This window comes from Setaria viridis, chromosome 6, assembly GCF_005286985.2.
Source record: "Setaria viridis chromosome 6, Setaria_viridis_v4.0, whole genome shotgun sequence".
Classification (NCBI taxonomy): domain Eukaryota; kingdom Viridiplantae; phylum Streptophyta; class Magnoliopsida; order Poales; family Poaceae; genus Setaria; species Setaria viridis.
This window is the reverse complement of record NC_048268.2, coordinates 15,582,630-15,608,557: the sequence shown is the minus strand read 5'-3', so window position 1 is coordinate 15,608,557 and position 25,928 is coordinate 15,582,630. Positions and strand designations below refer to the sequence as shown.

General features: G+C 45.0%; 1 long non-coding RNA gene across 1 annotated transcript; it reads left to right on the top strand.

The window, feature by feature from the left end:
* The first annotated feature begins 389 nt into the window (after window positions 1-389).
* Window positions 390-1,661, top strand: LOC117859877 (uncharacterized). Its single transcript, XR_004641324.2, has 2 exons — window positions 390-1,068; window positions 1,134-1,661. It is a non-coding gene; the product is annotated as an uncharacterized lncRNA (long non-coding RNA).
* Window positions 1,662-25,928: the final 24,267 nt, after the last annotated feature.

Genomic DNA, 25,928 nt, shown 5'->3' with positions numbered 1-25,928 from the left:
CTATGATAGAACCACGACGTTTTGTTGCATCATCGGACTCATCCGCATTCACGGCCACATGAGTAACAGAGACGATGAAATTATCATCGTCATCTTCTGACGATGAAATTATCATCGTCATCTTCTGACGATGAATCCAGCACCAGATGCAACGAAAAGCTTCGTCGACTCATAGCGAATCTTGGATGACGAATCTAGCACCAGATGCAGGGCTGCCGGCGTTGCACGGCACAGTGCGCGGAGGCTTTCCCCGAGCGGCGTGACCGGGACTAGACATAGACCCTGCGCAGGGCTGCCGATGTTTAGAGAATGCCGTGCGCACCTGGGGTCTTGCGGTGTGATCGCGAGTCATGATGATAGCCTGAGGTATGGTGTGAGCATGACAATAGCCTGGGCCTGGCTGCGTGCGATCGTGATGATGGCTTGGGTCTCGTAGTCTATGATCGTCAGAAATAAAAAGAGTCTGGCGGCGTGTGACAACGACAAATAAAAAGCCTGACGACGCTGCTTAGAAAAAAAATGGATTCTAAAATGAGCCTAATATGATGACGTGACCTGATTTGAAATATTGGGGACTAATTTTTAGCATTCTGCTGTGACTTGATATGTTTTGGGTAATTGTTTTAGTCCTTAATACCTTATTTTTTGGAAGAATTTTTTTAAGAATGCTCGGAGTTGCTCGGAGTCATTAAAGTTAGCCGGTGCCATTTACTGCTGTTATTCTCTCTCCTCGTTATTTTCCCCTCCGCATCTCTCTCGTTCTCCCACGTTCTCTTTCTCCGCTCTCTCTGATCTGCCGGAGATTCGGGCGGTGGCGGGGTCAGCGGGATCCCGGCAGCCGCTCTTCCTACTTCGCGGCGCTTCTCCGTCTTCCCCGCACGCCGCCATGGAGGTAGCAGGCCGTGGTTCGCCTCGGGCGCAACAGCCGCAACTCCCTCACCGGATCCGATCTCCTCTACGCCGCGGAGTATCTGGCAGATCCGGTGGTCACCGTTGAGGAGGTTGCTGGATTCGACAAGATCCGCGAGGTTCCATGATGCCTAGAGCTCCATGTAGCAACGGCCTGAGGTGAGTCGCCATTCATGGCCGGTGCCTCACCATCCCCGACTTACCGTGTGCTTCATCCTCACTAGATCTGAACCGACGACGTTGCGCTCTTGTCGGATCTGGGAAGGAGAGGAGCAACAGTGCCTTTCTCATGTTTATCGTGCAGGCAGCAGGCAAGTTACTTGGCTGTTTTTCAGTTCCTATGTTCAACAAATGCGTTGCATCTTCAAATGTGTTGAGGTCGTTATCTTTTGCTTTGATTCCCTATGTTCTTTGTTTGATTTCATGTCTTGCATTTCACACCTGATGCTGCCTAACTACACTTTTGCATTTTCCTTTAAGGTAATAGTGCTGAGGATTGCGGCGGAGTGGCTCACGGCAGATGGCAAGCACTGGAGTTACTAGAAATTGGATTTTCAGTCCCAATATACATGTGCACAAATTCGTTGTGTTGCTGCTGCACCGATGAAATGTTTGGCGGTTCATGTTCTTAGGGAATTTTTGTGAGATGCTAAATTTTAAAGATCATCTATTGTTTGCTTGAAATTCTACTGTAATTTTTTGTTGTTTAATGTAATTTATCCCAAATGTTGAATGAAGATGGTTTCTTATGATGGTTTTGGTTTTTTTAAAACAGTAATCTCTCCGCAAACGTAGGGAAAAAGAAAGTGGCATTTTCTTCTTTTTTTTGCATATTATGTGTTCTCTGAACAAGTGTTCAATTTGCGACTATATATTTTTTGAATATTCATTAAGAATTGCTAAGCAGCAAACAGACTCACTCATCCCTCGAACATAAATAAAATGGACTAAAGTTCATGGCGTACTGTTTGTGCGCAAGTACCTTGGTCCATGCTTAGTCTGAAGAGGCAAAATCCACTAGTTCACTAAGGCATAAATCCACTAGTTCACTAAGGCATATTGATGTCAATATTTCCAAGACAGTCACGTAAGCAAAAATAAATGAAAAACTGTCCTTTTCAATACATAATGTATAATGTTCCAAGACAATCACGTAAGCAAAAATAAATGAAAAACTGTCCTTTTCAATACATAATGTATAATGTGTCATAAATGAAAAACTGTCCTTTTCAATACATAATGTATAATGTGTCATAAATGAAAAACTATCCTTTTCAATACATAATGTATAATGTGTCATGCGATAAAACCATAACATTCTTCGTGCAACCATAACATCCTTCATGCAAACTGTCCTTTTCAATACATAATGTATAATGTGTCATGCGATAAAACCATAACATTCTTCGTGCAACCATAACATCCTTCATGCAAGTTTATTAGGTTTCATGAGATTTGGTAACTGTGCCAGCTGAATGCAAGTTTATTAGGTTTTATGAGACTTGGTAACTGTGCCAGCTAGATTTTATGATAATTAGCTTACCAGGTTAGCAAAACTGCTGATATGGTATATAATTTAATGTCCACGAAACATTCCATGACATCCCATTGAGACTAGCCTCATGCCTCATGCACGAAACAGTATCGGCATGCTATCCAACGACAGCACGTAGTTTGTAGATCCTATGGTACCAACCTCACTCCACTACTTATTTTAGAAAGGGTTGGATTTTATTGATACAAGGCTATACATCTAGCCCCTTGACAGGGTACCCTGAGTAGAAAATAAAATCTTTACCGGAGCACCACTACGCGTCGCTGTTGCTGACCATCGTTGCCGTAGTCCAGTCCTCCTCCACATCTCGCAATGAAGGAAAACCGTTGCCGTAGTCCAGTCCTCCTCCACCTCTCGCAATGAAGGAAAACCAAAATGAAGCTCATGGTCGATACCTAGTTCGACCAAGAAACTTCAAATTTGAAGCCCATGAGTAACACACTGGGAGCGTGCTTCTTGTTCGTTGAACGTCCCGAGCAATCCTTGTGTACACCGAAATCTGACACCGGTCGCTTCACCAGCCAACTCCAGTCAACAAGCAGCAAGCCCGCAAGGGGAACAAAAGACCACCAGCCCGTACATACGAGGAGATGGTAAGCTAACCTCATAAGGCAGCCGCAGACTACGGAATCACCTTGGAGGGACTTAGCAATCCTACAGCCTCCAGCAACCATGTTTTTGGTAGCAAAGCCGGCGTCTCTACTTATGACGCAGGCACAACCAGCAAAGATAGGCGCACAGAGGAATCGAGTATCGACGCAAAAGGAAGCAATATAGAAAACCTCGTCGATGTCGAATCCTCCGCATAAAACGCCGGCCTCATGCTCTGCACACCTCTTGAGCACCACCAGACTCCGTTCACCGCTGACATCACCGCTACCCAAAGAGCTTTGGAGGAAAAAACGCTCCCAACAAAACACTCACCGGAAGTAAATCCAACCCTAAACCTAATTTATTAGTAGGGGATATAGACATCATCCACCGGATCCACGCCTCCCTCAGCTCACGAGCGACAAAGAGGCCGCCGGAGGCCGAGGGAAGACGATGGATCCAGCAGGGGAACGAAGGTCGCGTGGAAATCGCCTGCTCGCTATTGTTGGGAAGAGTCGAGAGAGAGCGAGAGTGTCCCTCGCTCCGCTGCTTGAACCTTGTCGTCCACCTCCGGCCGCGGCATACCCTGTAGAATTCAGCCCAATAGAAGTATATAGCTTATATGTCCTAAAAGAAAAAGTATATCGCTTATATGTCCTAAAAGAAAAAGTATATAGCCCATATGAAAAAAAAAAATCGTGCCCTACTGCAGTACTGCTCCAGCCTCCGGTGCTCCTCGCCGCCTCGCGACGTTTCAGTTACGCGCGTCGCATACTCGCATCCCAATCGGCGATCCCGTCCGGCTGTCTGGCGTCTGGCGTCCGCCGTCTAGTCCTCTACTGTCCACCGTCCGGCGTCCGTGGCTTCCCTTTTTGCTGCCTAGCACCCCAGCCGAGAGGCAACAAGATCGCGAGAGCCGAGGCTCCCAGCCGACCAGCATGCAGCGGCCAGGGGCTAGCGCCAAGCGACCACCACCAGGCATTAGCACCCAGCGGCCACGCTGGCCAGGCTACGCCTGACGCCGCTTGCCCAATCGCCCGTCGTATTCCTGGCAATCGCAGCGCAAGTATGCACGCCAATTCTTTCTTGCATTCTTTCATCCATATTCTTGTAATTCAAACAAATATCGATGCATGTATTTTTTTTTGTTTGTAGAATTGTTGAACTATGAAGAGGAACAGAGGCATTACATCTCTTTTCCAAGAACATACATGATCTTTGAACTAGTAGAGGTATGTAATGTAAGCTTCTTTATACATATTTTGGACTTAATATGTTTGTATTATAATGTATGCAACTCGTTTGCACTCAATTGTTAAATTAAGACTCAATTGTTAAATTATGACATAGTATGCTATTTTGTCAATATTTGAAATTTGTTTGACGAATTATATATGGATCATACCATTGATATATTGATTGAACCGAAGTGTATATGAAAAAATTATCGTGGCATACCTTAAGCTAAAATTCTAGCTATGCCACTGCCTCATTGGCCCGCGCCTCCCCACAAGAGCTCCTCGTTGCCGGACTGCACCGCCCGGAGCTCCACGCGGCCTTTGTTTGCCTTGGTAAATGGCGCCGTGCCACATAGCGTGACCGGTTCTACTCACAGTTGGCGTCCCGAGATGAATCGACGGCGGAGGTGTGAGCTGCTCTTGTAGACTCGCTCAGCATGGCAATCCAACAAGCCTGTTCTTGTTTAATATAATTGAAGGGAAACGGGATAGACTACTCTAGCCATAACAATTACATCTACCGCTTCACCTAAAAATCTTGCGAGTAGAGGAGTCATGGATCGATTACCACTAGACGCGCAGCGCAGCGGAAGAAAAGTTGGAGTAGATCCGGTCCAACGTAGTCCGCGTCGATGTAGAGAAAGTAGTCGATCTCGTCCCACAAAGCGATCTCCACGTCCTCGTCCTAGCAGCAGCCTCGCGTTGCCGCAGCCGATCAGTATGGCAGCAACAACAGCAACGCCTCCACGGAGTCCACACGTGCAGGGATGGAACGCCGTGTGCCGGTGTGCTAGCACCGCGCGCCCGGCTAGGGTTTTGGGTGTAGGTCGAGTGGGGAGTGACGGCTAGGGTTTTGGCAAGATGGTGTGGTGGTGCCCCTAGACCCCTTCCACATATATAGAGCGTGGTAATGGACTTCCACCTTGTACGCCCATTAGTACCCTAATTGCTCATGGATAAATATCCTTTGGACCTTTAATCCGAATTGTTATGATTGCCTCTTGGGCATATTACCAACAATCTCCCACTTGCACCAGAGGCAATCATATAGGCAAGCTTTTCAATATTCCAACCCCTTAAGTGTGTGACCCGTTAGGTTCACATACAAACGGCCATGAACGTAAACTGTTTCCGAAACCACAAGTCAGCAGCGGTACCTAGCAGGACATACTGACTCCTGAATGTACATAAAGATCTTATCGGCTGAACCAAGGTACATTCATTCACATACTAATCCCTCTGCCACACGATACCAGTTGAACTCAAGGCGATATACGTGCCACCCTTGCGATAGCTCGACCATTCACTCGATCAAATAGTGGATTCAATTCATGACTAACCTTTAGTCATTATGATTAACTCCTTAATCATATTGGCATGGCCATGCACTTCCCAATCCGACTATCTCGAGGGGCCTAGAGATATCTCTCCTGTTATTTAGGAGGGGCAAATTCCATCTTGATCCGCTCACATCCCATTCCATGTTTCATGATGCACCCGAAGACTACTTTTATAACTACCCAATTACGGAGTAGCGTTTGGAAGTCCCAAAGTGCACCACTACACATAGTGAGAAACAATGGTGATCTTAGGTCTAAGGATCTAGCAGGTGTACCACTCGAGACTAACTGATGGCACATATAGAATAATAATCCCAGCAGTGTCTCGGGGTGGGTCAGTCCAACACCATGTTCACTAACATGTGTTCACATTATTAATCTAATATCTCCATATCTATCATCCGTGAAACGTGATCATCAATTAATACATGTGCCAGTCTGTGTCATTATTATCCCACATAATGATATAGACTATGGATCATTTAGAATAACATCATAATCAACAAAGAGTTCCACGAACCAAGTCACATAATTGTTAATCAATGTAAATGACAGTTACTCAAGGAACGAATAACACTTTATTCAATGGTACATAAACATAGTCATGACTCAAGTCTCCCACACACACTAGGACACTGATGTAAGTATCTAATACCCATAGATCTAGTGTGCGCCTCATGCTTTGGTTGTGGAAGAGGATTCATCAATGGATTAGCAACATTCAAATCCGTGTGCATTTTGCAAATCCTCACATCACCTCGATCAATGATCTCGCGGATGAGGTGATAGCGCCACAATATATGTTCGGACTTTTGGTATGACCTAGGCTCCTTTGCTTGTGCAATAGCTCCACTATTATCATAATAGAGATCCACTGGACTAGACGCACTAGAAACAACACCCAACTCAGAAACAAACTTTCTAATCCAAACAACTTCCTTTGCAGCTTCAGAAACTGCAATATACTCAACCTCCATCGTCGAATTAGCTAATGTCTCTTGCTTGCAACTTTTCCAACTCACTGCCCCTCCATTGAGGCAGAAAACAAAACTGGACAGCGATTTGAAATCATCCTTGTCTGTTTGGAAGCTAGCATTGGTGTAACCTTTTATAATGAGCTCTTCCTCACCTCCAAACACTAGGAACGCATCTTTAGTTCTTCTAAGGTACTTAAGGATGCTCTTTACAACTGTCCAATGAGCCTCACTAGAATCTGATTGATACCTACTCATAACACTTAGAGCATAGGAGACATCTAGGCGCGTGCATAGCATGGCATACATGATGGATCCAATAGCCGAAGCATAAGGAATCGCTCTCATCCTCTCTTGCTCATCAGGTGTGTAGGACACTGATCCTTGCTAGGAGTAATGCCATGTGACATTGGCAAGAAACCTTTCTTAGAATCTTGCATATTGAACCGATTCAATATCTTGTCAATGTATGTGTCTTGGCTTAATCCAATTAGCCTTTTTGATCTATCCCTATAGATCTTTATGCCCAAAATATATGCTGCCTCTCCTAAATATTTCTTTGAGAAACTCTTTCTTAATGAAAATTTAACAGCCTCAAGTATTGGAACATCATTTCCAATTAGCAATATGTCATCTACATATCGGAGCAGAAAAACAAGTGCGCTCCCACTAACCTTCTAGTAAATACAAGGTTCTTCTACGTTCTTGATGAAACCAAACCCTTTGACCACTTCATCACAACGAAGATTCCAACTCCGAGATGCTTGGTTCAATCCATAAATGGACTTTTGAAGTTTGCATATCTTCTTAGTATTTTTAGGATCGACAAAACTCTCAGGCTGTGTCATGTACACATCCTCACTTAGATTTCCATTAAGGAAAGCCGTTTTGACATCCATTTGCCATATCTCATAATTGAAATATGTAGCAATTGCTAAGAGAATCCGAACAGACTTTAGCATTGCGACGGAAGAAAATGTTTCATCATAATCAACACCTTGAATTTGTTTGAAACCTTTCACCACCAATCGTGCCTTATAGACGTGAACATTTCCATCCATGTCTGTCTTTTTCTTAAAAACCCATTTGCAATCGATTGGTCTCATGTTGCTGATTAGATCAACCAAGTTCCAAGCTTGATTGTCATGCATGGATTCTATCTCGGATTCCATGGCTCCAAGCCATTTCTCTGAGTCAGGTCCCATCATTGCTTCCGTGTAGGTCATAGGCTCATCATTGTCCAACAATAATATATCACGCTGCTCCATAGTCAGGAGTGTCAACTTTTGAGTTGCATGAAGTGCCCTTGTAGACTTTCGTGGGGCTGGTGCTTCAACAATAGTTTCAGGTTGCACAACATCTTGTACATCCTGTGTAGGTTCAGTGGGTGCTGAAATATTTTCAGGTGTTTCTTGAATTTCTTCAAGTTTCACCTTGCTCCCACTAACTTCTTTTGAGAGAAAATCTTTCTCCAAGAAGACACCATTGCGAGTGACAAATACTTTGCCTTTTGCTTTATTATAAAAAAAATAATATCCTTTAATTTCCATTGGATACCCCACAAATAAGCATTTGTCTGACTTTGGAGTGAGTTTGTTTGACATCAAACATTTAACATAAACCTCACATCCCCAAACTTTGGGAAAGACAATCCGGGACGTTTCTTGATCCACATCTCATATGGTGTCTTCTCAACATACTTAGTTGGAACCCTGTTTAGTGTAAATGCAACAATTTTTAGAGCATAACCCCAAAAGGATAGTTGAAGATCAGTCTGGCTCATTATCGACCTGACCATGTCTAACAAGGTTCGGTTCCTCCGCTCAGAGACCCCATTCCATTAAGGAATTCGAGCTGTGTCAATTGTGGAACATTCCACATTGTTTTAGATGATCACCAAATTCATGGGTCAAATATTCACCTCCACGATCAGATCGCAGAAATTTAATTGTCTTGCCTAATTGATTACATACTTCATTCTGAAATTCTTTGAACTTTTCAAATGATTGAGACTTGTGCCTCATTAGATAGATATACCCATATCTACTAAAGTCATCAGTAAAAGTGATGAAGTACTGAAAACCACCTCTGGCTACAGAGCTCATTGGTCTACATACATCAGTATGTACAAGTCCCAACAAGTCACTTGCCCTCTCACTTTGACCAGTGAAAGGCACTTTAGTCATTTTTCCAAGCTAACAAGACTCGCACGTGTCAAGTGATTCAAAATCAAATGAGCTCAACAAACCATCTTTATGGAGTTTTTCAATGCGTTTCTCATTTATATAACCTAAGCGACAATGCCAAATAAAAGTGGAATTCAAATTATTCAGTCGAGCTCTTTTTATATTAATGTTACAGACAGACTTATCCTCAAGATCAAGAACATATAATCCATTCACCAATGGACAATGAGCATAGAAAATATCATTATAATAAATTGAATAATATTTGTTCTTTATTACAATCTCATAAACATCAACTTCTTCCAAACATGAAGAAGAGATAATGTTCTTACTAAGAGAAGGAATGCAATAACAATTATTCAATTCCAAAACTAATCTTGAGGGTAATGACAAGTGGTAAGTGTTGACTGCTATGACCACAACCTTTGCTCTATTGCCGACATGAATATCCAGCTCGCCTCTTGCTAACCTTCTAGTCTTACTTAGGCCCTGCAACGATTTGCAAGTGTGAATCATTGATCTAATATCAAATACCCAAGATTCACTAGAAGATGAAGCAATATTAATTTCTATAACATTTATACCTGAGGTAGAAGTCTCTCTTCCCTTCTTCTTCTTATCCTCCAAGTACTTCTTGCAGTTGCTAGACCAATGTCCCTTGAGGTGATAGTGGAAGCATTCATCATCAGGAGAAGGGCCAGGTTTGCCCTTTTGCTTAGGCTTAGAGCTTGGGGGCTCATTGATATGAACCAACTAGTATGAACCCGTGGGGTTGAATCCCGATCTTTCGATGAGAGAAGGGGGATAACTCGATTTGGGGATGGAGATGACGTTCACGACCTGACTATAACCATCCAAAGATGCTACGCCTTAGCAACGGATACACCACCTCCAATGGTCGTTGCGATCTTGTGGAGCACGATCAACGAAAACCACTTGGGTAATTCCTGCAAGCAATCGAAGAACAAGCAAGAACAAGTAGAACCAGCAACTCAATTACAACTATGGAGATAAAAATCAATCTGAAAACACAAAGTTGGGGTTTTAAATCGAGTAGAATGGATGGTCTAGTTGACACACGGGTCTACAAGGAAGTAGCAATAGCTAAACTTACATCTAAACAAAACCCAATTTGTTTGTGGCGGCTCTAATCCTTATTAATACCTAGGAGAAACAGGGGGGTCCCGGTTTCGTACTCCAACAATAGGACACAACCTTAGCAGGTTCCTATCAGAATTGAGCCCTCTCATGAACCTACTCATAACATCTTCCATGCATTCATCTAATCCACCAAACTTGATACAAATCTTAAAATCATGGAAGTATTCTTTCACAGTTCTACTACCCTGCTTCAAGTTGTCTAATTTTGCAAGCAAATAATCAGCATAATATGCAGGAATGAATGCATCTCTAAAATGAAATTTGAAGTCTTTCCAAGATTCTAGAACTTTGTTGTGCCTACAAATGTGTTTCCATTATAGCAAAGCATATTCAGTCAAAATATTAGAGGCAATATAAATATTTTGTTTCTCAGATAGGTCATGCCCATCAAATTCATTATCTACTTTTAGCTCCCAATCAATGTAAGCTTTAGGATCAAACTTACCATCATATAACGACAAGTGTTGAATGACAACCTGAATATGAGGGTCTAGTTTCAACAGCTCAAAAATTTTCGTATCACCTGCCATGATTAGTAGAAAATAAGAAACAAAAAAATTAATATGTATCCTCCTGTTAACTACTAGGATGTGTCGGTTATAATTCTCTCAAACTTAACTTGTTCAAAACAAGCCCTTACAAGTTCTTACCAAGCCAAACAGGAGGTGACGGCAACCAACAGGTCTGCAACCGTGGAAGAAAGTGTATCGGTGCTGCAGCAACAAAGGCTTGTCAAGCTGTAGTTGAATATGTGGAGATGTAGGTGGGCTTAAGCAAGGGAAAATACTAGCACCATGTTAGTCACAAAAGCAAGCTGAGTAATGGTTCAACGGCGGTACTGTGCTGGTCCTAGACTAGACCGTGCTAGAGACGTGAGCCTGGACACAAAGAAAATTAGAAAGCACCACCGAAAGAAAAGAGGAACAAAAGGAACAGCCCCTATTTTTTTTCTTTGTTTCTATTTTTTTCTTAGCCTTTCCTGTTTTTTCGTTTTCTTTCCTAGTTTTTTCTTTCTTTCTTTTTCTTTCTTTTTTTTACACAATTACAACAGCAACAACTAGCTTGGAATTCATGATAAACTGAACCAAATTGGAATCTCGATAGATATGAAATCAACAAAGAGCAGTGTAACGGTGGAAGCGACCAAAACGTGACAAGAACTCGAAACTCTAAAAGACTAGACACTAAGACTAGCAACTCGGCACAAACGATGCAACCGAAGACTCAACAAGCCCTAACTAGGAAACACTAGTAAAAGGCTCAAAGGGTCTTTAGGATTAAGGAAAACTAATCTACTATTTTTTTGGCTTTTTCTGGACTATAGGAAAATGAAAATAGCGAAGGATTGGAAGTGTCTCACCGATAAACCTTGCTCTGATTACCAACTGATCGGAACCTGCTAGAATTGATTCCTGATCTTTCGATGAGAGGGCATGGGATAACTCGATTGGTGGATGGAGATGATGTTCACGGCCCAACTACAGCCTTCCAAGAATGCTGTGCCTTAGCAACCGATACACCACCTCCAATGGCTGTCGCGATCTTGCGGCACGTCACCCAGCCACTAGGTCACTCGTCCTGCAAGCAATCAAAGAACTAGCAAGAACAAGTATAATAAGTATTGAATTTAATAGATGAACATGAAGGTTGCAAACTAAATCTCAATATTGATGGGGTTCCGAAGATAGGAAGACGGGTGGCTGATCCAGCACGCGCACTTATAAGAAACTAGCAAAAGCTAAACTTAATATAAACAAAACCCAACTATTCTTGGTGGAGGCTAAGGGGTATATGAAGGTGGGAGGATGACCATCAGGAAGTTGGGGTCATGCTCCAACCCTAGGACGCATCCCTAATGGACCAACCTTGATACACGGCCAACTGGGCCAAAATAAGGTGACGTAGCACCTTTGGATATAAAATCTATTGGTAGTAATTTGGTCATTGCGGCCACCTCATAATAGATATAGACTTGAGTCTAGATCCATATGAAAATAGACTTCATAAGGATTCCATGAAGTACTTGAATGCCCTAATCCGAGTCCGTATGCGACCGTGGTGACCATCACAAGTTGGTGCTGTCCTGCAGTCCAAATCCAGCCTGCACAAATCCTTTTCCCTTTCGGTCTTCTCCATGGTTCCTAACCAAAACAAGAGTGCATGCATCTCCATGGTCTATATATGATGGATTGGAACTCAAGAGTGAACTTACTTGATGATTAAGTTGATGAGCACGAGCGCGAGTGATAGGACCAGAAACTGGTACTTGTGTCGGCGTGGATGTATTGTTGAAGGTGATGTCCTCATCACTCATTGGGAATGACCTTTCCCTTGCATTTGCCTTTGGGAGGCGTCCAACACTTCCTCTTTTTGTTCTCCTTCTGAACCATCATCACATGAGTAGGGTTTTAATGCTTTCCTCAAATGTCTTCAGCATGCCATGCAACTCATCCAATGTTTTCTGCATGCCCTGATGGTGATTCCAACCGGTGGGGACAAGTCACGTGCACAATAAAGAAGGAGCACGGACTAATCTTTTTGGTCACATAATGCAATCTAGTCGAACCTATTCCATCCCCTTATGACCAATTGATCTAATCAAGCCGTGCATCAAAAGATCCATCACATGAACCTAACCATAAAAGATCACATCTACTACCATCACATATCACCTATATGTGCAAGATCCAGACCAAAAACTATGCAAGACGGTTCTGATGCCACTAAAGGGAAACAGGGGTAGTGTGGCGTCCCGCCCCCGGGGCCGGGTCCGCTTACACCTGGCAGCTCTCTAGAATATCAAGAATTCCCTCACAGACCAACACAAGTCTTTTCTGCGCACTTTATCCTCACTCGTGCGCACCCGGGAAGAACTTCCCGGTCGGTCACCCATCCCGAAATTGCTCCGGGCCAAGCACGCTTAACCTCGGAGTTCTTTAAGGATGAGCTTCCGGAAAAGAAGTTGCAACTTGTTGGTATGAATATTCTATCAATCCTATTAAGCCTTGGGCCAGGATGTCACATACTCACCCCCTTAGAAGACCGACGCCCTCGTCGGTCATCCCCAAGCCAGGAACGTCCCCTCTTGGCCACGTCCGTGTGTCCAGTGCCAGCGCATGTGCCATGCTGTATGACCACTCTGAGCCCACACCAGCCATGCACACCATGCCTGCGCAACTGCGACCGCACGCGCCCGTGAAACCGCGAGAGTCGGCTCTGATACCAACTGTGGCGTCCCGCCCCCCGGGGCCGGGTCCGCTTACACCTGGCAGCTCTCTAGAATATCAAGAATTCCCTCACAGACCAACACAAGTCTTTTCTGCGCACTTTGTCCTCACTCGTGCGCACCCGGGAAGAACTTCCCAGTCGGTCACCCATCCAAAAATTGCTCCGGGCCAAGCACGCTTAACCCCGGAGTTCTTTAAGGATGAGCTTCCGAAAAAGAAGTTGCAACTTGTTGGTATGAATATTCTATCAATCCTATTAAGCCTTGGGCCAGGATGTCACAGGTAGACTACTCTAGCAATAACAATTACATCTACCGCTTCACCCAAGAATCTTGCGAGTAGAGGAGTCATGGATCGATTACCACTAGACACGTAGCGCAACGGAATAAGAGTTGGAGCAGATCCGATCCAACGTAGTCGCATGTCGGTGTAGAGGAAATAGTCGATCTTATCCCACGAACGAATCTCCACGTCCTTGTCCTAGCAACAGCCTCATGTCGCCGCAGCCGATTAGCACAGCAGCAACAGTAGCAGCACCTCCATGGAGTCCACACGAGCAGGGATGGAACGCTGTGCGTCGGTGTGCTAGCACCATGTGCCCGGCTAGGGTTTCGGGTGTAGGCCGAGTGGGAAGGGGTGGCTAGGGCTTTGGCGAGATGGTATGGTGGTGCCCCTAGCCCCCTCCCACATATATATGGAGCGTGCTAATGGGCTTCCACATTGTAGGCCCATTAGTACCCTAATCGCTTATGGATCAATATACTTTGGGCCTTTGATCCGAATTGTTATGATTGCCTCTTGGGCATATCACCAACAATAATCCCATTTCCCATGTGTGGTAGGGTGAGTTTGACTAGTTTGCTTTTGGTGAGTCGGGAAGAAGATGTGCTCCGGGAGCTTTGTGCTACCCTCTATAATTTTGGTAATCGGAGCAAAAATAGTAAAACACTCAAAACTATGCTTTCAATAAAAGCAGACTAATGTGAGGCTAGTTTCGCAATAAATGAGCAGGAGAGCAAGGGTCCGTGGGCAGGTGCACGCTCATGGACACAGTGAATGGATAGGGGGCTAGAGGAGACTGCTGAGAATGAGGAGGGATCGTACTATGTCCAAGTGTTCTCGGTTTAAAATACCAGATCACCCCAAGTTGGACGAGGTAATTGCATCCTCCCGAGTAGACAGGCATCAGATCTATGGATTGACGCAGTTTTGCCTGTCGTTGGCACTTAGGGCATGTACAACGGTGGGGTGCAGGCTGTCTATATACCTCCACCCTGGCAAATACTTCCGACGTGGACTCGATTAATTGCAGAGAGAGAAGTGTTAAGAGTAGAAAATGGATTGAAAGAATGAATCTGAGAATTCTCTTTGTTGATTAAATGAATAGTGTGGTTACCTATTTATACAATAGGAAAGGACAAGCCCAAAGGGCATCATGTGCCTTGGGAGTTGGCCCCTTCACTAAAGGTCCTGTACAATGATCTCTAATGCTAATTGATCACTAAGGCCATTATCAATGCAATATTTCATATTTATCTTTACAAGAATGACACATAAGTAAAAGAATGACACCTAAGCAAGAGATCATTTAGTTCATGGATGGAATAGGTCACACAATGCATTTTTTCATCTTTGACTTTTTTCCAAGACTACATGCAAGACACAAATGTTGGAAACAGTGTACACATGGTTTCATCCCCATGAAACTAGTTTCTTCTCTCAATTCATAAATAGTATGCCATATCATCAAAATTGCCTACATGACACCTCATTTATTGCCCATGACACTCCCATGCCTAATTAAACTATTTCACAACACTCCCCCATGACCGATTAGTTCCTTGTAAGCTTTATGTAATTCTCGTTAAATCATCTTTGTTTGTCATATGGGAAAAACTCCAAAAACCCTATGGGAAAATTATTGAGGAGAAACCAACTTGTATGTACATATGCCATTAAAACTCCTTTAAAACCTAGTGGGAAGATATAAGGAGAAAATGATATAGCATATTTACATTATTGTCTCATTGTAAACTCATATGAGAAAAATCTTGAAAAGGAAAACTCATAAGTAAGTTTGGAGATCAATAATATTATGATCTAAGGATCATATTCAAATAACCTTCCCCAAAACCCATTGGAAAAACTACTCCAAAAACCCTATGGAAAAATTCACTACAAGAAATATTCCGGTCTATGATGAAAATTTTATGACACATTTATTCTCATCATAAATTTATGACATTTTTGGCTAAAGACAACATAAAATTTCACGTTCGAGCAAATTTACTGACAAAGTTATGGAATATCATAAAAATTGCCACCCAAGCCAAAAAGAAAACATCACTCGCTGTTACATGGTGGTTTTGTGATGATATAAGGTCCGTGAAAATGTCATAAACCAACCAGGATCCCACATGTAAGTTTAAGCTGATAAATAGGACGGTAAAATAAAATGGAAAATGTGCTCCTCCTGTGGGTGGATGTAATATTCCAAAAAATTGAAATATTAAATTGAGAGAAATTTCAACAAATTTAAAACTTTTGTTTGAATTGTGTGCTCATTTCATAAGTGTAATGAAATTCCACTCTGTTATCTAAATTCCCTATTAATGCAATCCCAAACTATTTTCAAAATTTGTGTGGTTTGATTTGGTTCTTTTTGGGTTTTATTTGGATCTCAAATATGAGTGTGTTTGAATTTGGAATCCAATTCAACATTCAGAGTAAAAATTAAAACAAACCTAAACTAACAAATCTAACCTATCTAACCCAACAGGCCGGCCCGTAACCCAACCGACCTAGCCTGCCTAACTTTCCCAAAATAGCCCAGCAGGCCGGCCCGCGAAACTAGCCCACCGGCCTACCAGCCACCGCACCCCCCTTGCCCTCTCTTTTTATCCCGCTGATAGGTGGGGCCCACCTGTCAGCCCCCTCACCTCTCGCCGCCTCCCTCTCCTTCTCTCTCTCCTGCCCGCTCTGCTCCATGCTGCATGCCTCGCTGGCAGCCGCGCTGCACACCCGTGACTTTCTGGAGCCTACCACGAGGGGGAAATCCTCGCTCTGCCCCAGTAGCTCCAGCCGGCCGGGCCCCAAACCCTAGCATCCGGGCCGTTGGATGGCCGCCACATCACCATCGGGTGCGGATGCCAAGGATGGATGGCTGTGTGTGCTCGTGCCCGCGTTGTAGCCCTAGCCTCGGCCGAGGGCTATAAATACCCTCGGCCGGGAGGCCTCACCCGTCCACCTGGGGTCTCCCTATGCTGCCATCGCCAGTTGAGAGAAAAGGAGGAAGGAAGAGGGGAGGAGAAGAGAAGAGAAGGGGAAAGAAGAGAGAAAGAGGAGGAGGCCACACCGAAGGACCCGACGCGCCGTGCCAGGAAGGAGCTAGAGCTGCCTCATCACCGCCCAAGAAGAAGGAGTCGCCACCGCCATCGCCAAGGAAGCCACTGCCGTTCCGCGAGCCTTCGCCATTCCGGCATCCCTCTTCTCTCCCGCCTCACCGTGAGCAGCGCTGCTCTTTTTCTCTTCCTCTCTCCCCTGGGCACCTCTGGTCGGCCACTGCAGTGTCGCACCCTGCCTCGCCACGGCCAAAGGCTCCTTTGGCCGGGCCACAGCCACGCCGAGCTAGCCACGCCACGCTGCGATGTTGCACCATGCCTTAACATCGTTGGTACGATCACCACCGCCCTTCGCCATGATGTCATGTTGCCACCGCTCGCTGCACTACAGCCAATCGCGCGCGTGCCACACGGGATCTGGCGGGCACACCAGATCCCAACTAACCCTACGTCGCCACGTGGCAGCACCGCGTAGGATAGGATGGCCACGTGGATCCACGTAGTGCTAATGTGTCAAATGGTCGGGCCCACTAACAAACAAAAGGGCCTGCTAACCAGTGGGGCTCATCGGCTGATCGGTGAGGCCCAGTTGACCGTTGATCGGTCAACGTTGACACAATCACGTTGGTCGTTGACCGGTCAATGCTGACGTCAGCCAACACATGGCACCCTCCAGTGCTGCCACGTGGTGCAACCAGAAGCTAACACGTGTCACCCTAATTAATGTTTTTCCAAAATTAATTAAATAATTAACTAAATCCTTTAATCTTTAAAAATTCATAACTAATTCATTTGAACTTCAAAAAATATGAAACCTGTTGCATTAAATTCGTAAAATTGAGCCCACGCTATTTGTAGCTAGTTTGATGTTATTTGGATCTTCTAAATTTGTATTTCTTGGAGTTTTTGCCCAGATGTAATGTCTATTAATTTATATTGCGCCGTATCTCGTTTTGTTCAGACCCGAGATATGACCCGGAAGACTCTCAAGACCCTGACTAAAGCGAGGAGGATCCCAATAACTAAGGACAAGGTGTCATGTCACTCCTAATCATATAGATCCTATGCATGCTTAGTTGCTAGCACTTTATTTATGATGCTTGGATGATGATTGATTGTATGGCCTATGTTTCTAGCCATGCCTTGATAATTGATTTATTGTTTTCATTTTTATCGACTTGTGGACTAGCTACAAAACCCTAACTAGTGCACCTTACCTATATCCATACACATGCTTTTGAGTTATGGGTGGGCATGTGCCATAGCTTTGGTGATGGGATTCCTTGTACACTCTCGTGTGTGTTTTGGCTGAGTGTTATTCCTTGACGTGTTTTGGCAGGAGCGAGCCATGGTTGGTACTGGGGAGTGCACCCTGGTGTGGGTAGGTTTCACAGCTTTGAGGTCCTCAACTAATGACGGCATGCTCTGTAGTTAAGGATGGTTCTAGACTCAAGGAAATAGAAGAGTACTATCCACTTACCAGGGCTCCAGTTGTTAGGTAGGGTTTGGACGGATCACTACCGTTCAGGCTCCATCTGTGCAGGTACAATTGTACAACCTCTTTAGAGTGTATAAACCTATAGCTATAGTCCGTGTCCACTCGTTATGGATAATGCTGTTGACTACTGCTACTTCTGACTAGACTTATATTTTTACTTCTACCTTCCCTTTTTGAGATAGGCCGGTGTTTGCCATTGTGATATGAGGGAAGGGAGCTCTCACATCGCCTAGTGTGTTTGGGTACTGGATTCTTGGGTGAAGGATTTGGTGATTTGTGATGACTTCCTTGATGTGAGGTGTTGACCTCGGAGATGATATTTCTTTGATGCATCTGTGATTGCTGCTGCTACTGAATATACCTCTACAACCATATATAGGTTATTCCATGCATATAGTATTATTCCCCTATTTCCTTGGCTTGCTACTTTTGGGAGTTAACATGGCTTACCCGCTTCTTGGGTAGATGGTGATTTTTAACGGTCGGAGCTCGACTACAACTTTGACAAGGATGGATGGAAAGACTAGGGATAGTCCCTCGCTCAAGTCCCCTCTAGAGATGTTGTTCGCCATGCTATGTGTTTCCACTGCGTAGATATTTCACCTTTCATGATTCAGTCTTGATGGACTTGTACCGGCAAGAGCCGAAGTATTGTACTCGATATTTATGATATTGTTACTCTGTTGCTATCCTATATTTTTGTGTTGGTATGGATTTGTAATATCTGAGATAGGAATTCGAATGTGATAGCCTTCCTGGAACTATCACAGAGGTGCGTAGGCTTCAATTCTCAGAAATGGGAATTCAGGTCGTTTCAGCAAGTACCAGAGCCATACTTGACCATAGGATGATCACTAGCAATGGATGTTAGTCTAGGAAGCCTAATTATCCTTGAACTGAGTATATGTACTCCTTGACTATTATACAACTCCTAGCAATTATTATTATTACCTTGATTACTCTAACTTATCTAACTTACTAACAACCCTAACAACATTTTTCAGATGTCGACCGAGGAGTGGTACCCGTTCACCGGAAGCGGGGTGTTCTTTGGAGGCTTTTGCGCTCTGCTTAACGAGTGCCCTTAGAGAGCCGGAGTATGCACCTAGGACGTGTGCTACGTGGGCCGCATGAAGGGCGTCGTGGACACCGTGCCCATCGAGGTGAAGTTCACTGTGCTTGCCAATCCCAAGGTACCAGAGTTTGATGAGGTCTTGATGCACGCGTTCGTGATGTCCGTGACAGAGGCTCACCAGATTGCTTCCAGGAGAGCCATGCGCGAGGTGCACGCACAGCTCCGTGAGAAGTTGGTCAAGAGCCCCTACCGTTGCCTACCCAGGGCCTGCCGTGGATCAAGGGATGTCGAGAGTGTGGCCAGTCGGTACTACGAGGACGCTTATGCTGAGCTCGATGAGAAGTTTTGCATGGCCCTTCCGCGGCATCCACGCTCAGGACTTGGCACTGTTCGGGACGGACGGTGAGGTTGAGTTGCTTCGCAAGGGGTGGGACAACTGTATTGCGACCAATGCAGCTCTCGGGGGTAAGGTACTTGGACTCAAGCGCAGTTTGACAGCCATGAATCAGAGGAACTGTCACCTGCAGCGCGAGGTGAACACTGCTCAGGTCACTCGCTTAGAGAGGGACTCGCTGAGGATTGCCAGTCTTGAGGCACGAGTTGTTCGAATGGAGGAGGAACTAAGTGGACCCCTTCTGATCTGAATAGTGCTAGGTTTGAGCTAGACTCACCATGATGTAGTAGCATTAGAGAGTACCGTCCCATGATTCTCGATGTAGTAGTATGATGTTGATCCTTGTGTAATATTGAAGGTTTCTTGAGTAGACCTTGAGATACACCTCTTTTGTATGGTGCCATTGCATGAGTGATATGGAGTTTCATGGTTTCAGTGGTTCTTGTGCTTCTTCTTGCTTGTGTGAAATTGTTTGCGTGTTTTAGCTAGATACTCCTTTAATAATTAAATAACCCTATCTAATCTCTTAAGAATACCTGTTGATCACGATCTCATTTGGAATAGATGTTTGTGTTGACGCCAGATTTTGACACGTATGAAATCGGCGTCAAGAAGGAAAGGATTGGCTGATGCGGCAAGAGAAGAAGTCACTATTGGGAATCAGCCGATTGGTGCTACAGTTGGAGATCGGCCGATTGGCGCTACAGTGTTCTGATGGATAGAGTTGGTAGAGATCAGCCTATTGAAAGGCTGGAGCAGTTGGGCTAATATGGGCTTAAAGTGGATTAGAAAGAGAAGACGAAGGGAGATTGGCCCGCATGTGTGCAATAACCAACTCCAATACAAGTTGTACTTGTAAATATTCATTTTTGTTTAAAAGAGATAGATCCTAGTTGGTTAGGAAGTTGGTTGTAACTGGCTATAAATAGCCACCTTTAGAGATCTATAAATAACACATCAATCAATACAACAATCTACTATTTCCTCGTACTTTACTTTCAAGTCGGCGACTTTGCCAATACTTTTCTTCTTTCACGAGTTCGTACGGGTTGGTAGGGCTGCATCGACATGATCTCCATTTATCGAGTGATATCTAAGCTTTAACTTCGGGCGCATCATTTAGATTTATTCACCAGTTATCGATATTTACTAGAATTCTAGGTTTTACCTGTCGTTCTAGTTTTATCATCAGTTATCCAGCTTGAGATTAGAACTTTCGGCTTGATTGTTATTATTTTCATCTATTAATTTTGCATAGCCGATTAGATCTATTTTCAAGTATTGCTCCTGTAGCGTTATCTAGTTTACTCCAGTAGTTTTCTTTATAATCGCTGCATAGTTATCGACTGTATCATAGCCGATTATCTTGTTATAGCAACTCGGCCGATTCGCTGATACGCTACCTCGAGATCGGAACCTTAGCCGATCGCAATCCCTGGAATTTGACACGTTTCTTCCTCGCCAATCAACAGGTCAGATTGGCTGGCACGCCGCGTGAACTGCACCAAGGCGATCACCTGAACAGGAGCTAAGCAGATTCCCCCGGGTCGTGTGTCCGACGCTGAGAGTCAATCGGCTGACTTTTAGCGCCAACACACTTTTGGCACGCCCAGTGAGTCGAAAGCTGCTGAAATCTCCGAAGACAATGTCATTGAGGTGACGGAAGCAGACCTCAAGGACGACCAGAAGGAAGAGTTAGAAAGGCAGATAGAACAATACCGGAAAACAGGCCTGCAATCTTTCAGTCGTGCCAGGAGCGGGGAAACCATCAAGAAAGCTCCTTTTCCAACTCCCTGCAAAATCAAAATCGCCGAGGACTCGGGTAAGATGTCCGAGATGGTTTAGCAGTCTATCTACCAGGCTTTCATCGATCAATCCCCGGTAATAACCAACAGGGTATACAATGCCGTCATCAGCTCCTTGGCCAATGGCGTATCTCAAGGATATCAGGGGCTAGCGTACGCCCCACCTATTACAACCCCGGTCAGGAGTTTTCCAAGCACATCTCACTCGGCTCCTCAACCGATCCAAGCTCGACATGGAGGACCCGACGCTTCTTTGCCACCAGTGCACCAAGGATACAACGATGCGTCATACCTCCAGTCACAAGCGCCAACTCAAACTGCTCAGATTTCCTCCGCACAATCATTACCATTAAATTCAATGCCTTAGGAGGGACCATCGATGGCGGCCGTCCAAGATCAGTCGGCCAGTTATGGAGGCTCCCCGATCTAGGCACCATTCCAATCGGCCGTTCGGGCGACAATCCCACAGTATCAACCAGCCACGTCAGAAGTCGGTAGGGGGGGTAGATACTGCTGAGGTGCTCCGGGGTGCGGCGCCGATAATACTATACGATGAGGAGGCCGGTTCGCTGAGACACCAGACGCCAACCACTCAGCCGACCATGTTATCGCAAAACCCGCTGCACACCTTCGTTCATCACCCGGTCGTCCCACCGCCAATCTACCAACATGTGCCGGCTCCCCAGCCGGTAGTTCATCAGCAGCAAGTTGACTGGACAGCGAGGATAGCAGAGGTGATTCAAGTGCACTTTCGGCGTATCTGCCGGGTAGTTTTTGGGATTCATGGTTCATGAGCGTGGGATAGAGGTCAACCGGAAAATCATAGCGGCTATCAATAAAGTCGTGGCCCCACAGAATAAAACTGAGTTGCAATCCTTAATCGGCAAAGTCAATTTCATCAGAAGATTCATATCCAACCTGTCCGGGCGTATACAAGCCTTCACGCCGTTACTGAAGTTGAAACCCGACCAAGAGTTCGTATGGGGAGAAGAACAACGCAAGGCACTTGAAGACATCAAGCAATACCTAATCTCGCCACCTGTACTGGTCCCACCGCAGGCTGACAAGATGTTCAAGCTATACTTATCGGCTGATGAACGAGCTATCGGATCAGCGCTGGTATAGGAGTTCGAAGGAAAAGAACGGGTGATATATTATGTTAGCAGAAGACTTCTGGATGCCAAAACAAGATATTCCCCGGTAGAGCGACTGTGGCTGTGTCTTTACTTCTCATGTACCAAACTCAGGCACTACCTATTATCGGCAGAGTGCATAGTTGTATGCAAAGATGACGTGGTGAAATACATGCTATCGTTGTCGATTTTGAAACGGCAGATTGGAAAGTGGATCTTGGCTTTGTCAGAGTTTGACCTAAGATATGAATCGGCCAAAGCCGTCAAAGGTCAAGTCATGGCTGATTTTGTCGCCTAGCACTGTGGACCAGAAGTCGCTGTCGTGGAACCGGTTCCGTGGACTCTATACTTTGATGGTTCATCATGCGGGGCTGGATTAGAAATCGACATCGTCCTCGTATCGCCTCGGGGGGCAAGTTATGATTTCTCTCTGCTGATAGAAGCATCAGCTACCAATAACCAGGCGGAATACTGAGCCGTCCTAAAAGGGATTCAATTATTGAGAGAGATCAAGGCTGACGCCGTGGAAATTTTTGGGGATTCCATGCTCAGCGTAGACCAATTGACAGGGAGGTCCGAATGTAAATATGACGTTTTGAGAATTTACTACGAAGATTGCCTCCAACTTTTGAAGTAATTCAAGTCCACAATTATTGAGCATATTCCCAGAAACTATAATGAGAAGGCTAATAGGCTCGCCTAACACGCATCCGTGTATCGGCCGATTCAAGACGCCATGACTCTGGAACTCGCAGCCAACAATTGGCGGAAAGAGATTGCCAATTACTTGAAGGAGCCATCCAACAAAGTGGATCGGCGAGTGTGTTTTCAAGCCACAAAGTATGTACTACTAGAAGATGATTTGTTCTACCGAACAATTGGTGGGGTTCTGCTCAAATGTCTGGGAACAGAGGAGGCAAAGATCCTGATGGGAGAAATCCACGAAGGCATGTGCAGAGCTCACCAATCGGCCCACAAGATGAAGTGGATGATTAGGAATAACGGATATTATTGGCCAACAGTTCTTGAAGACTGCTTCAAATATTATAAAGGGTGTCAGGATTGTTAGAAATTCGGAAATGTGCAACGTGCGCCCGCATCGGCCATGAATCCGATAATCAAGCCATGGCCGTTCAGAGGTTGGGGAATAGACCTCATCGGACAAATTTATCCTCCATCAAGCAAGGTACATAAGTTCATTTTAGTAGCCACGGACTATTTCACCAAATAGGTGGAGGCGATTCCATTAAAGGCCGTAACGTCGGCCGCTATGGTCGATTTCGTGAGAGACCACATTGTCTATCGCTTCGGCATCCCTCAAGCTATCACAATCGACCAGGAGATGATGTTCACTTCGGGAGAGTTTGAGGAATTCACTGCCGATATGGGAATCAAATTGCTAAATTCTTCTCCATATTATGCTCAAGCTAATGGCCAGGCAGAATCGTCCAATAAGGGGATAATAAAGTTGATCAAAAGGAAGATTGAGGAACAGCCTAAAAAGTGGCACTTGTGTTTGACCGAGGCTTTATGGGCCTACAGGATGGCCTGCCACGGGGCTACCAAGATATCCCCTTATCAATTAGTGTATGGTCACGAAGCAGTATTGCCTAGGGAGTTGAGAACAGGGTCAAGATGTATATTGCTTTAGGATCAGTTGGCGGCTAATGACTACTCCTCACTCATGAAAAGAGAACTCGACAATTTAGCGGGTCAACGGACTGAGGGCCCTGATCAGCATTGAGGAAAATAAAAAGAGAGTGGCCAGGTGGTATGACAAGAAGGTTAAAGTCAAGCAATTCTCCCAAGGGGATCTAATATGGAAGTTGGTGCTGCCAATTGGGTCTAAAGATCCCAAGTTCGGTAAATGGTTGCCTGCTTGGGAAGGGCTGTATAAAATTGGCCGATGCGCTCCGGAGAACGCATACATTCTTGAGACGATCGAGGGAGAAGAATTTACAAGAGCCTTGAAAGGGAGGTACTTGAAAAGATACTATCCCAGTATATGGGTCAACGCATAAGTGGTTGCGGAGTATGCCAGGATGACACGGCCAGCTCTTGGCAAATCGCATAGCCGATGCAAAAAATAAAATCGACTCGAGGAGAAAATATTCGTTCAGGTTTGCCGATTTATTATTCGGTACGAACGATAAGGTACATGGCTGACACAGTACAAGTCGCCCTTAGAACAAAAAATACTTAACCACACTTTTTCTTAAGTTCCCTCTCAATCCGGCTGTTGATGCCAGATTTTGACACGTGTGAAATCGGCGTCAGGGAAGGAAGAAATCAGAAGGTGCGGCGAGACACAGGGATGGCGATTGGGAATCGACCGATTGGTGCTACAGTCATGGATCGGCCGATTGACCTTTGGAGTTCTGCCTCACCCGACCCCTGAGGCCTAGGATCGGATGCGCCCGACCCTCCGAGGGAGGATCTCCGCCTCGCCCGACCTTAGGTCCCAGGGTCGGAGTAGTCAGAGCCCCGACATGTGGGTCCTAATCAGCTGTCCCTTGCCGATAAAGTGAATAGAAATCGGCTGATTAGGAGGCTGGAGCGATTGGGCCAGTGTGGGCCTAAAGAGGATTATGAAGATGAAGAGGGAATCAGCCCATGAAGAGCGCGATAATCGATCTAGTACGAGTCGTAGTTGTAAATATTCATTTTCTGTTTAAAATTAGAGATAGAGTTCTAGTCGGATAAGAAGTCGTTTGTAACAGGCTATAAATAGCCACCCTTGTAGATCTGTAATCATCATCAACTCAATACAACAAACTACTATTTCCTCGTACTTACTTTCAAGCCGGCGACTTCGCCAATACTTTTCTTCTTTTTCACAAGTTCGTACGGGTTGGCGGGGCTGCATCAACTTGACCTCCGGCCGATCTTGTAAGTTCCGTTTATCGAATAACATCTAAGCTTTAACTTCGGGCGCATCGCTGTCGTTTCGTTTAGATTTATTCACTAGTTATCGATATTCACTAGAATTCTAGGTTTTACCTGTTGTTCTAGTTTTATCACCAGTTATCCAGCTAGGAATTGGAGATCTCGGCTTTCTTGCACTTCGTCATTTAGTCTATTCATTTTACGCATAACCGATTAGATCTGTTCCTAGTGTTGCTACTGTAGCGTTGTTTAGACTACTTTAGCGGTTCTCTTTATGAACGTTGCTGGGTAACGGCTACATTATAGCTGATTTCTTTATTACGGCAAATCGGCCGATTCGCTGATAAGCCACCTCGAGATCGGAACCTTAGCAGATCGCAACCTCTGGGATCTGACACGTTTCTTTCCTTGCTAATCAACAGGTCAGATTGGCTGGCACGCCGCGCGAACCGCACCAGGGCGATCACCCGAACAGGAGTTAAGCAGATTCTTCCGGGTCGTGTGTCCGACGCTGGGAATTCAATCAGCTGATTTCTAGCGCCAACACACTTTTGGCACGCCCGGTGGGACCAATACAACCGCCACTATGTCGAAAGCTGCTGAAGGCTCGGAAGA